Source organism: Acanthaster planci, linkage group LG05 (genome assembly GCF_054643075.1).
Source record: "Acanthaster planci isolate LZ-2023a linkage group LG05, COTS_SCS, whole genome shotgun sequence".
Classification (NCBI taxonomy): Eukaryota; Metazoa; Echinodermata; class Asteroidea; order Valvatida; family Acanthasteridae; genus Acanthaster; species Acanthaster planci.
Window position 1 is genome coordinate 18,394,565 of NC_141781.1, and position 13,923 is coordinate 18,408,487.

General features: G+C 38.8%; 1 long non-coding RNA gene across 2 annotated transcripts in view; it reads left to right on the forward strand.

Moving 5' to 3' along the window:
* Positions 1-1,279: 1,279 nt before the first annotated feature.
* LOC147799158 (uncharacterized) overlaps positions 1,280-13,923 on the forward strand; it is a 15,919-nt gene continuing 3,275 nt past the window's right edge. The window contains exons 1-4 of one of the 2 annotated variants that reach the window (XR_015425354.1): positions 1,280-1,402; positions 6,838-7,341; positions 7,777-7,884; positions 8,679-8,773. This is a non-coding gene — a long non-coding RNA (uncharacterized LOC147799158). The remainder of the gene's footprint in view (positions 1,403-6,837; positions 7,342-7,776; positions 7,885-8,678; positions 8,774-13,923) is intronic. The other variant, XR_015425355.1, reaches the window with a different exon arrangement.

The window sequence follows — 13,923 nt, forward strand, 5'->3', positions numbered from 1 at the left end:
ACAGCAGAGATCAAATACAAGAAAATTATGAAACTTCAGCCATGCTTTGACATGAAAGCTCTACGTAGAATTTATTCCTGTTGACACGCTCCAGCCCAAGAGTTGAAAACCTGAGCCCAAAATAGGGCACTTCCAACACAAGAGTGGAACAAACCACCAAGGAGAGTGTTTCGAGAACTTTCAGTCACCTGTGCATATATCCACAGCTTGGTCAGTTGGTGCGCGGGCTGTACTTGACCATCGAGGAAGTACCCCCACCCTTCGTTAGGCGCCCGTTAGGGTTACCGTTCATAATTAGGGTTGGCCTCGTTAGGGTTAGCCGTCATTAGGGTTGGCCTCCGTTAGGGTTAAGCTCGGTTAGGGTTGGCCCACGGAAACCATCAAGTCCTTCGGTCACTGCTGATTTCTTGAAAATTACACGCAAAACAGCATGAACAGTGACAGAGTTAATTGTTTTTCAGAATTTCCACATGATTGCATGGGTATTTACCAGTGGAGTGTTGCTGCCAACAATCAAATGTTTCTCATGTCTCACAATTCATAAAACTCCTATCCCTGGCTTGTTCCGGTCTTTTCACCACTGGTGTAACTATCGCAAACGTGAGAAATGATTTTTCAATCCAACCGTCATGACATCCAGGACGCCGCCATCTTGGCAATATAGGGTGCACTGAACTAATTCAAGCTCCATTGAAAATAGTGTAAAATCAACCAAGTTTGGAGCCCCATGGCAGGCAACTGAAGTCCCTGAGGCCTCTCAAACAAAAATCAATGTGTTGTTTGGTCCTTCAGATTTCATTTGATTTTCAATTTTTAGTAGGTTAACCAATGAATTTTTTAATTATCCGCCCAAAACAAACTCACCCCCCAAAAAGTGAATGTTGCCAAGCCCTCCCAGCGGCCATTTTTCAAATGACATCCCTCACCTTCCTGGGGCTCTTCTGACTAATTTTCAATCCCATTTTTGTCTGCTTTGCCCCCAGATGGGTGCCCCTGAATCTACAGAGATGATTCTGGGCCATACTGACACAATTCCACCATTTCCTGGCCCAAACAGACCCCTCTTTTCGAAACAATCTCTGGGGGTACTTTTTCTGCGCCTCGGCCTGGCGGAGAATTTTCTTTGAATTGGGACACTGCACCCATAGGGCAAGATCAGTTATCAGTCAATAGAGGGCGGCATTGCTTTTGTCAAAAGAGGGCGCTATTTATTGATCTTGTATTATATCTCGATAGAGGGCGCTGTTATTTTTTTTAATAGAGGGCGTTATATATTTGGTAAGAATGCACGGATGGCGCGTTTGATAAGTATACATTGTAGAACGTGAGCTGATAATTTTCAGTTTTCCATTAAATGAAATGAGTTTTAAGTCAGCTGTCAGCTGTTACGATAAAAAGGACGGTAAATATCCTGTGTCCATAAAAATATAGTACGACGCCGTGTTTAAGAAGCTTCTTTTCTGTGGTATTGTTAATGTTACTAGGCCTAGTTGTTACTGGTTGCTTGTGTCTGAAGAACTAGGCCCAACGTAGCCCCACTAGTGTGGCACGGACTCTCACTCCCGATTTATCCTTAGCCACACATCCGTATGCGCAATTTCTTGTCGGCGAAATGAACATTTTTGGCGCACCAACTTATAATCGTAAGTGCAATTTCTTTTGCACACTAACATGATTCTTGACCTTTCCGTTTTATTGAATGAATTCAGTCACGTTATTCAGGTATTTTGCAGTCTTTTTTCCTTCATCCATTCAATCTAATGGGCCCACTCTCACAGTCGCCATCTTTAAAATAAGGTCGTTGAGCATTACGTCACCTGACCCCTCATCGTCTCAAACGCTGTTCCATGTCAAGACGTATGTAATAAACGGACTGAGCGATAAGATACTACATGTACCAATGGACTCTTCCAAAACTTTCGCAGCAGTTTAGATGTCTCGACATGGAACAGCCGTTGAGACGATGAGGGGTCAAGTGACGTAATGCTCAACGACCTTATTTTAAAGATGGCGACTGTGAGAGTGGGCCCATTAGATTGAATGGATGAAGGAAAAAAGACTGCAAAATACCTCAATAACTTGAGTGAAATCATTCAATAAATGGTATTTAGAAAACGGAAAGGTCAAGAATCATGTTAGTGTGCAAAAGAAATTGCGCCCACGATTATAAGTTGGTGCGCCAAAAATGTTCATTTCGCCGACACGAAATTACGCGTACGGATGTGTGGCTAAGGATAAATCGGGAGTGAGAGTCCGTGCCACACTAGTGGGGCTAGGCCCAACGCTACACTGTATTTACACGATATGCAACCATACTCAGTAACGTATGAAACCAAACCACAGTGGTTGTGTTTGTATTGCACATGTCCAATGTGTATTAGACTCATGTTGCAGCTGTTCATAGGTATATCAACAGTAAAAACAATGCCAACTTGTGTGAATTGCAGTAGGCAAGTGGTTAGCATAATGGTTTTTGATGCATGGACTGTGGGTTCGAATCCTGGGTTGAAATTGTGGACAGGGAGGTTTTTTTTTAGGAAAATAAAGCCCGAATGTTATAGGAGCCTAATTTCACATGTGAGGTTTTTATGGTTGGTTGAGCATCGGAGATGTCATGCATTGTGCATGGTTGTGAATCGTGGTTTGGCTTCATACGTATTGTTGCATATATACATGTAGCTCGTATTTACTGTCATGAGGGCGGTAAGTCCTTTGCGATTTTACTTGTATGCATGGCTCAAAATTAGAACGTAGACATAGTAGTTTTTGGTACGGCTTCTCTCATGGGAGAGAAGCGGTCGTCAGACCCCACAGTTCTGGGGGACATAGACCTAGCTATAGAGGAAAAAAAATGGACTGCCAACTTCAGCCGCCGCACTCGATCTCATGTCAAATTTGTCAGTACTATAAGGCCATAGAGAATAAAAACACACATGTATTCCTCCATGGTAGGCCTAGGCCTTATAATAATGCTGATACAGCAGGAGCAATTTTGTGCAATGGTGAAAAGCATCATGGGAAAGAAAAGGACCAAACATTGCCCCCTTTTCCTTCCTAGAATACCTAAGTAGTACCTTTCTACCATTGTGCAAAATCACTCATGCCGCATCAGCAATAAGGCTTATGAACTGGAAGTGCCGAAGTTACTGGCAGGGTTATTCCACACGAACTCAACCGGAGGTTCCATGGTAACCGACTCAGATTTTTTTTTAAGAATGCAGCTATCTGATATGACCACATGCAAAATTGTTGGCTTCAACTCCAAAGTGTTCCTGAGATAAACCTCCCCAAAATTGGAGCCATGCTCACTATTTTACTCTTGCAAATCACAGAAATTAATTTGCAAGGAATTTTGGAGGCCAGTTTCTCAAAAATGAATAAAAGTTACAGGCTGCGTGTTGGTACCTAGGGTGATTTGAACCAAGGCATTTGGAATTTGCCATCAAAAGAGATTTCTTGCATAGTCCGAGTTGGACTCTACAAATCGCCTTTTTTAATATTTGGACATAGTGGGGTGATAGTAGGGTCCAAGTACCTCCCATAGGCTTTCCATCCTATTACAGTCGAACCTTGTTAATAAGAGGCCCATTGGACTTGGCAAATTACCTTGTTATAACAGGAACCTTGTATTATCAGGAATGAAAACAATGATAAACAAAGGATTGGGACCTATGATTATCCTTGTTATAAGCAGCCTCTTGTTTTAACAGTGCTCTTATTAACGAGTTTCGACTGTAATTCCTTTCACTCAAAATAATTCGTACCCCGTATCAAAATCCTCCGAATTCATTTGCAAAATGGTCCTTCTAAAGACTGTCTAATGCGCCTGGCTTAGGATCAAGTGAAAGATTCCAGTAATGATGATAAGGAATGATAAATGATGAAATGAATTAATGTGAAGGAAAGCCAAAGTACTTGAACCCTACAACCTGTGTATTAAAAAATTGTAGATTTGTAGAGTCCAAGTTACTCAGACCATCTCTTGCATAGTTTCAGAGTTATTGCCCCCTGAATTTTGAAATTATTTATCAGTGGAAATAAATAAAATCAACTGTTGAGGATACCCTGTGAGCCCAAGATTTTGTTTAGGGACTTACGATATTCTATCCTTGTTATTTGGACAAAGGTCTGTCTGCCTAGGGAAAATAAGCACACATGAGTTTGATGTTGGAATTAAAAGCCTTTGAAAAGTGTCCCAGTTGAAAAAAGTCAACATTTACCCCAACTTTTGGCTGGCAAGCTCACCACGTGGGCAATTTCCCATGGGCACTACGTTTTTGCCACATAAATGTTCATATCTTGCGTTCATAATCATTTTGAAGTTGGTTTTCAACCCCCAGGCCTGTTTAATGACTTTGTCAAATGTACTGTAGTCATTCTTTGCTGGTACGGCCAACTCACACTGTACATGTTTCTTTGTACATGTTTATGTACTATACACAATGTCCATATCTCATACATACATGTACTATGTTGAGTTAAATAGTTGACCCTTAGTAGAGGAGGGATGAACAGATTTTTTACAGCAATTCTAAAGGGAAGTCCAGTCGTTATACATGTACAAGTACATACAGTGCGAATGTGCATACATGTACCTACATGTATCTTATTACATGTACGCTGAGTCACATGTACACCTAGGAATAGAGATTACATTATTGGTATGTACAGAAATGCAAAATGTAAGTTCATGTCACGTCTTTTCTTAATTCCCCAATGGGACAACATAAGCTGTCAGAACTCCACAAGTGTGTACAGTACATGTACATTGTACATTTCAGATTAGATTCCTAGGAGCCCCATTTCTCTAGTAATGGCTTCACTCAACCAAGCAGTTCAATTAATTTGCTTGAGCTGCAATTCCTAAACTATTTCCTGTTTTTTAGCTGGCCTGTTTAATTTGTGCTATTTTATAATTAGGGATTTCAAATGTACATGTGTAGATTATAATCATATGATTTTAAGTGTTGTAATATGATTAAGGTCGAGCTTTTGTTTGTAAAGCGCATTGAGGAATCTTTAATTCATAATGCACTATAGAAATGCAGTTTTATTATTATTATTAGTGTGAAATGTTCCTTTCCCCAGAGCATGATTATCTTAAACAGTGTTGAAAGTAGCGAACCACAATACATGTAACTTGTTGGGATTGAGTCAGAAATCATTGCTTCACAAGCAACAAATGATGCGCAACTAAGTTGAGACAAGCACTATGGAGTTTTAATTTAAGTTCATTCACTGATACACATTGCTTCATTACATGTATGTGTGTCTAGTTTCAAGACACAAACCTACTTGTAAAACACTCATTGGAATCTTGGCATTTATCACCGTTTGAGACTTACAAGAATGTGACTGTATTTGCATATTGAGAGTGAATCTGTGTAGCAAATGAATTGCAGTGCCCATTGAGAGTGAATCTGTGTAGCACATGAATTGCAGTGCCCATTGAGATTGAATCTGTGTAGCAAATGAATGGCAGTGCCTATTGAGATTGAATCTGTGTAGCAAATGAATTGCAGTGCCCATTGAGATTGAATCTGTGTAGCACATGAATTGCAGTGCCCATTGAGATTGAATCTGTGTAGCAAATGAATTGCAGTGACTGTTGAGATTGAATCTGTGTAGCAAATGAATTGCAGTGCCTATTGAGATTGAATCTGTGTAGCAAATGAATGGCAGTGCCCATTGAGATTGAATCTGTGTAGCAAATGAATTGCAGTGCCCATTGAGATTGAATCTGTGTAGCACATGAATTGCAGTGCCCATTGAGATTGAATCTGTGTAGCAAATGAATTGCAGTGCCCATTGAGATTGAATCTGTGTAGCACATGAATTGCAGTGCCCATTGAGATTGAATCTGTGTAGCAAATGAATTGCAGTGCCCATTGAGATTGAATCTGTGTAGCAAATGAATTGCAGTGACTGTTGAGATTGAATCTGTGTAGCAAATGAATTGCAGTGCCCATTGAGATTGAATCTGTGTAGCACATGAATTGCAGTGCCCATTGAGATTGAATCTGTGTAGCAAATGAATTGCAGTGCCCATTGAGATTGAATCTGTGTAGCAAATGAATTGCAGTGACTGTTGAGATTGAATCTGTGTAGCAAATGAATTGCAGTGACTGTTGAGATTGAATCTGTGTGGCAAATGAATGGCAGTGCCCATTGAGATTGAATCTGTGTAGCAAATGAATTGCAGTGACAGTTGAGAGAATAAAATGAAGAACAAAATTCAAAAAACAAGAACAGCAGAGAAATTGCAGTTCTGGTGAATAAATAAACTTTAGGTGAGAAAACAAAAATGCTCGCAGCAACTTTTTTTTCTGCAAAATCACATTTTTTTCCTTCTAGTCTGAACATTGAGGCAGGGGCCTGGTAGAATGGCTATCGTTTGGCATTAGCCTTGAAACATTGAGATACATGCCCTACACATAATTACCAGGCTTACTGATGAGGGGCGAAATGTGTTTTGTGGTCCTAAACCCTAACCCCATCAGGTGAAAAAGTCTGGTTCCTGAATCTGATGCACTTGGCAGTCAGCAGCAGCTGAACAAACTGGCCATGTTGAGACCATGGGATCTAATCCCACTGAACAGAGCCACTTTTGGATCTTGTAGTGACTGGCCACCACAGACTCCCAGGCTTTTGACCTGGGGGAGAGTTGACCTGTGGGAACTTTTCACACAGGGCAGGCAAGCCACTGTGACAAACGATGCAAAGTAATGCGTCCGCAGGTTTTCTGGCCAAAGTAGGCTGGAGAGGCCGGGTTAAAAATGTCAGACATGCGACTACTGTTCAAGTGCTGTATTTTTTTCATGGGCTGATCTTTTACAGGAGACTTGGAACAGGTGTTTGCCTGCCATCAGTGAGCCAACTCAGTAAGGCTATTCCATGTCAGATGACAACACAGTTGACCTTGGGTCTTCAAATTGTGATACAAAAATGCTGTGCTTGAAGACATCAATAAATAATGTACATGCCAACACAAACCAGCCAGTCATCTTGTGAGCCAATCAGCCTACCAGCCAGTCATCTTGCCAGCCAATCAGCCCACCAACCAGCCAGTCATCCTGTCAACCAATCAGCCTACCAACCAGCCAGTCATCCTGTCAACCAATCAGCCTACCAACCAGCCAGTTATCTTGTCAACCAATCAACCTACCAACAAGCCATGTTATCTCATGGACCAATCAATCTACCAACAAGCCATGTTATCTCATGGACCAATCAGCCTACCAACCAGCCAGTCATCTTTCAAGCCAGTCATGCTAGATATCCAGGAAGTAGTCAGGCATCAGTGTTACTTATCTATACCAATCATGCAGTGGATTAGCACATGTAGGCTGCATACCAAAGCTCAAATGCTTTTGATGTGTACCTTTGGATGGATTTTCCCCCTTTTATATTTATCAAATATGCCTTGTCATTTCCACACAGTCACTATCATCTTTTAATGCAAATCATGTTGAGGTGAGGTCTTATGAAGCCTCAGACACAACCTACAAGTACTACTCACAAATGTAGATAAAAACATCTTTCTAACCCCATCATGCCTTTCTTGATTTCTGAATGAATAGTTCTCCACTGTACATGTAAATGGAAATAGATCATCAAAGAAATTGAAAACCTCACAATATTATTCATACATAAAGCTGTGCCAGTGGATTGTTAGTAGTTACAAGTTTTTTAGGTTTCCTTGAAAGTAAAGCGTTTCCACTTTGGTTCCACTTTGTGCATCCCTTTTGCTAAAATTCCTTGACAATTTCCTTTTAGGTAAATCCCCCACAAAATGATATGTTTTGTGGTACCTTTGACCCTTGCCATCCTGACCTCTCCAAGAAAACACCTTGAAGACAAATACAACCAGCCATTTCCTGCAAGGTGAGTTCCACATAGTTTTATTACAAGGTAGTATTCTTTTTATACCGACTCTACCCTCTAGCATACATGTATGTGAATTTTTTTAAATTAAACTTGGGGCCTCAGGACTTAAATCACTCCTTTGAAAGATGAAATGCATATAACAAAGCTTGGTCCAAGTTATCCAGTCTCTTGTGTCTAGTTTCAGTTGTTAGAATTAGTCTAAGTTACTTTGTGTCATTAAAGACTCTGAATGACCTCTTGGCAAATTGTTCATACCAAAAGTCCCATGACTGAGGCTCCTATATCCAGTGTGTCATGCTTATAGTATTGTAAACATACGTAGACCTACGTTAAGACAAAGTCTTGGAGTTAACCTTGGACCAGTATGTGTAGATTTTCTGGGATGTAACAAAAAAGTCATTCAGACAGGAGGTTGTTGCCATGTATTGGTCATTGGATACTTTCTGATTCACTGGTTTGAATTAAAGCAATATTTTCAAGTTACAGCTTCATTATGCTCATCACAATACTGGTGGCTTTTGGAAGATTTGGAACAAATTAATCCCACAATGAGTGATTTGTGAATGTGATGGGTATTAAAAATGAACAGATAATAGCTAGTCTGTTTCTTTTTATTGCAACTATATGTAATTGCTTAATTGTGGAATAATTGAGCTTCATGTATTATTGTGTTTGAAAACTTAGCACAGACTTTCAAAGTAAAATGTATATACTCAGAGTTTTGTTTTAGATTTGTTTCCTGTGATGCATTTCTCACTTGTAACTTTATTTTCTCCTCGCCATCATTGCAGGTAAACAACTTGATAAACAGCAACATCCTTCATTACCATGACAACAGCTCTGCCTCCAGAGATTTCAAGTCCAGCCGTTCGTTTTCACCAGAAATGTAAAAAAAGAATCATTTGTACATTTGCAGTTTTTAAGGTGTCAAAATATCCTTGTTTATCATCGACCTTTCCTTAAATTAAGGAGATATATTTTGAAAAATCTTCAGGTTATTTTTTTTTCATTCAAAAACATGTGTATGGTTACATGTTTGACCAGTATCAAAAAGCAAAAACAGGAAGATTTTTGAAAGTTTGTTCTGAAAGAGAACATTTCAGATTTGAGTGAATTTGAAAGGTTATTATGATGTTAACTTGGATATTTTTGTAGCCTTTGTGAGCTGTCCAAGTTTTTTACTCCAAGCGTTAGAACAGGAAAGTTGCCCATCTTGAGATGATGACAGAGAAAAAATCACAACAAGGTATATATGCACTCTTCCAACATTTTGGATCGTTTCCAAATGTCATTCTTTAGTCTGATGAGTATCCAAATTTCCACCAGAGCAGTTGTTTTTATTTATGAAATGCTGAATACAAAATCAAGTCCCATTGATAGCAAAAACAAAATAACTTCATAAGGAAAGGAGTAAGAACACTTGGATAGGTTTTTAAGCTATTGTTTTGTAAGCTCTGATGTGTAAATGTCTGTAATGTCTTATCTTCAAGCAAACTCAAATCGTTAATGCTCATTGGTTGATACCATTGTATGATATCATCTTACCTTGCATTTATCTGTAACTCAGTGATGCTGGTATTTGCCCAAACACTGTTTGTCAAGTTTGCTTGAGGATAAATTTGTTTCTTCTTATTGCTAGTGATATATGGGATATTATTGTGTTTTTCATTCTTGGAAAATCATAAAGTGTTACAGAAAACTCAAATGAATCCAGTGGCATTGCAAGAATTATGTAGATCATATAACTCAGAATCATTGCATCAATATCCCCCCCCCCAAAAAATAAAGTTGTACAAAGTTTATAAGTTTCAAGTTAAATGTTGACAATATTCTGAAACGGTATACAGACCAAAATTTACAATTCTGAAACGATTGGAGGTTGCTACATGTATTCCTTGGGTTTTCCTGGTAAACATTTTTTAGACTATAATGAGATGGATCCATATGTTGTGCTCAGTCAATGGTCTCTTTATCTCTTGTGTTCGGATATGGCATGCATTCTTTGGCCTTTTCTTGTGTATGATACTTCATTTTTCCCCTATTCTTGGGATGTCTCCAACTTTGCCCCCTCCTCGTGTGGGGATGTGTACGTCCAACTTTGCCCCTCCCCTAGTGTGGGGATACATGTCTCCAACTTTGCCCCCCCCTAACGGGTGCATGTTTTCAACTTTGTCCCTGCCCTAGTGTGGGGATGTCTCCAACTTTGTCCCTCTCCCCTTGTGTGGGGATGTCTCCAACTTTGTCCCTTCCCTTCTGTGGGGATGTCTCCAACTTTGTCCCTTCCCTTATTCAGGGATGTCTGCAACTCTGCCCCTTCCCTGGTGTGGGGATGTGTCCAACATTTTCCCTTCCCTGGTGTGGGGATGTGTCCAACTTTGTCCCTCCGCTGGTGTGGGGATGTTTCCAACTTTGTTCCTTCCCAGATGTAGGGATGTTTCCAACTTTGTCCCTTCCCTGGTGTGGGGATGCTTCCAATTTTGTCCCTGCCTTGGTGTGGGGATGTGTCAAACTTTGGCCCTGCCCAGGTGTGGGGATGTGTCCAACTTTATCCCTGCCGTGGTGTTTGGATGTGTCCAACTTTGTCCCTGCCCTGGTGTTTGGATGTTTCCAACTTTGTCCCTTCCCCGATGTAGGGATGTTTCCAACTTTGTCCCTCCTGTGTGAGGATATGATGATTATCCATTTCTGGTGTGTAATGTTGCTTTTTTTGTCTTTCCCATTTGTGGATTTTCCAAACACATCCCCATGGATCCATCTCAAAGGATATGATCAAAGGTATGGTTCAAGATTTCAAGTGTTACGATTGTAGTAAAGATTTCTAAGAACACATTATGATATTTATAAGACATTTTTATAAGTTTTCCTTTTTAAAAATCTGGAATTTTGAAATATCAGAATTTAGAGAACTGTGACTTTTTTGGGTACATTTTAACACAGATGTGCACTGCTTATTAATTTAGCCATTTCATTAACTCGAAGACAATGTAAAAACCATTGCATTCAAGTCTCAAACAGATCAAATTGGGTTTGCTGATTGCGCGTAAGATTCCAGCTCAAAGAGCTGTGTTCTGATCAGCTACAAATTGATGGTGCTTGATGATTTTAACCATACCTTTGGTTGTTTGTTATTGCATATTGATGAGAATCACTCTCACAAATTGAATCTGAGACACAGACCCTGAGACAAACACTTTGCAAAATTCCAAAATGAAATTTAAGTACAGCAATTCTAGTAGAATCTGAAACCTTGAAATTTAGAAATCATTGTCCACTTTTCTGCAGTTCATGCATGATTTGGTGTAGTTTTGAAAATTTGTTCAATTTACATATATTTATTTGTTTTATTCATCAACAGTGTGTATTTACAGAAACTATGTTTTAGTATTTTTTTCAGAATGGCTTGTGTCAGGAGAGTGGTTCTCACATTATCTTACTCACCAAATATTTCCAAAATGTCTTTTTGTGTTATTTATGAAATCCCATTCTACATGCATGTACAAGCAGCGGTGTTGTGCTAAACATACGTTTGCTGGTCGGTGCCCTTTACTGTCTGGGGCGTGTGGCAGTCTGTGGCCCAGGTACTGTGGTTGATATACCTATTGTTTAGTGAAATCGACTGTATGTGTCGCTGGTGCTCTAACCCACCAGTGTCCTGCCTCACATAATTGACACGCTATTTCACCCAAAAATCTCAAACTCTCAAGAATAGGAAAGAAAGGATTCCTGTTGCTTACTGAAGTCTTTGGAGTCCCTGTATGGCTTGGTGTGACGGACTGAGGACCATTTTTTCGATCATTTTGCTATCCTAAGTTGGTACCCGTCACTCTTTGTTCCTGTGTAAACAGGTTGCTTTTTTTGGCAGGGTCATGATGACCTAGCCTTTATCAAAGAGGACATCTGCTTCTGATCTGAGGGGGGTCTAGACCTGATGAATGATAGTGGCTTCTTCTCAGGTGTTGATGTGAGACTTGGAGGAAAGACATTCAAATATGGCTGCTCAACTTTACCCAACTTCTGCAAAATCATTTCAGTTTTGGTTTCATTTGTATTTGGAGGTAATTGTTTTCTTAAAGGTGGTATCAGAGATGACATTGGGATTGCTAATGAAAGGAGTAAAACTGAGTAGACAGTATAAAAGTTTATTGTGAGTAGGAAATGGTACTGATAGGTCTGCATTAGCAACAAAGGATCATCTAACATAATGTTTAAAAGTGTCAATTTGGCTCACCACAAGTAAATTTAAGAAAGATAAAAAAGTACCTTGTTATTTCCATGTCAAACTGGACAAGCAAAACTTGATTTCAAAAAAGCAATGTTGATAGGATAGTTTATAAAATGAAGGTTTAGTTCTATTTCTGGAAACCTCAAAACCTTTTACAAATAATTAGCGTTCTGTTTCAGGATTCAAATAGTAATGAAATTCTTCTAGAGAGTTAAACTTCATAGTTAATGATTAGGACTACAAGGTGAGGTGGTTTTCTATTACTGTTTAATTTCCCGAGGATAGTCAAATGATAAGATTGATGATTTGTTTATGTCTACTGGAGTACTCAGCATTACTAACAACGACAACACCTGTCCCTCAGCGAATACAAGATAAAAATAACATGCGCATGAAACATCAAAGATTGGTAACCAGATGTTGTCAGGAAAAATGTAGAGTTTAAATTCATAATAAACTTACATCTGGGTTTGTAGGTAATTGATAGGGGCATCCTCAAAATGTAAACATTCTAAAAAGTTGCAATCAAAGTAGAATAAATGAGCCTTTAGTCCAGTAGAAGTAACCTTAAACAAACAATGTTTTGAAAATGTTTAACGATAAAACTTAGATCATCTTATAAAAAGGAATCTTTATATTTAATAGTAACATTAACAATCATATCTGTTAGAGGAAGTTAGGTAGATGTATGTGATTATTAACATTGGAGATGTTTGAACATAGTCATTTGGCCAGATTTCCAGGAATGCCACTCACTTGTCATAAAGTGTTATTATACAAGTTTAAGTTAAAGAAAATGTGTTTCTTTTTTCTAGTATTAAGGAGGTCAGAGGCAAAGTGCAATTTATTGTTGAGTTTGCAGTATCAGATACATGTTTAGCTGTCAAACAATGTAAGCAGAATATTAACAGGTGTTACTAACGCTTCAGGTTTAGTCTAAAGCACATTGGATTGAATTCATTGGATTTTGTACAACAGGGTGTTTAAAGTGATTGTAATATTAGTTTAAGGAAGATTATGAAAAGTTAACAATTTAGTTAGTTTAGTGAAATGTGACTGTTTATCCCGAGAATCAATATTTTGCTCTGTGGCTCATTTTTTAAAATATGATAGGAATATAAAAATGATAGGAATAAATGTAGAATATTTTTCGTAGGAGTAGACCATTAACAAATCGAATGTCATCTTCAGTATCTCCTAAGAGGCTTTGCCAGACTTCTGGTAAGGAAGGAAAACTGAACCACAAAGCTTTTTTCTGTTGATCACACACTGTTATTTGTCAGTTTCACAGTCTAAAAATGGAAATTGTTCTTGTGGGGTTTGTTGTTTTAAAAACAAAAATCGCAGTCAAATTTTGGAAACGTTACTCAGTGAAATTCTCATAGATTGTGTGGTTCTTTCATCACAAGTGCAAACAAAATTATCTACCAGAACTGCACTTCAATGCATTTAATTAATGGAACAACTTGTTGAGAGAGTGAGGTTTTCAAGGATATTTTTTCTCCAAAACCTAGTCAAATTGTAAAGTAGCCAGCCATGTTAGAATGTGTTTTTCTGATTCACACGTCATCATCTAGGCTGAGGTGATTGTCATTTTGGTGGTCCAAGACTCCACTGGAGATGAAGTAGAAAAGTCCAATTCAAAAGACATACATAATACTGGTTTTGTTTTTTTTAGAAAAAAAAAATGAATAGGGGTCCCCTAGAATAAATTCACATGGAAAATTTGAATAAGGTGTCCCTTGTCTTTATTGCTCACAGTATTAAAAAAATCCCCTTATCCATGCAAGGAGGGAAAAGTCATCTAGAAAGTA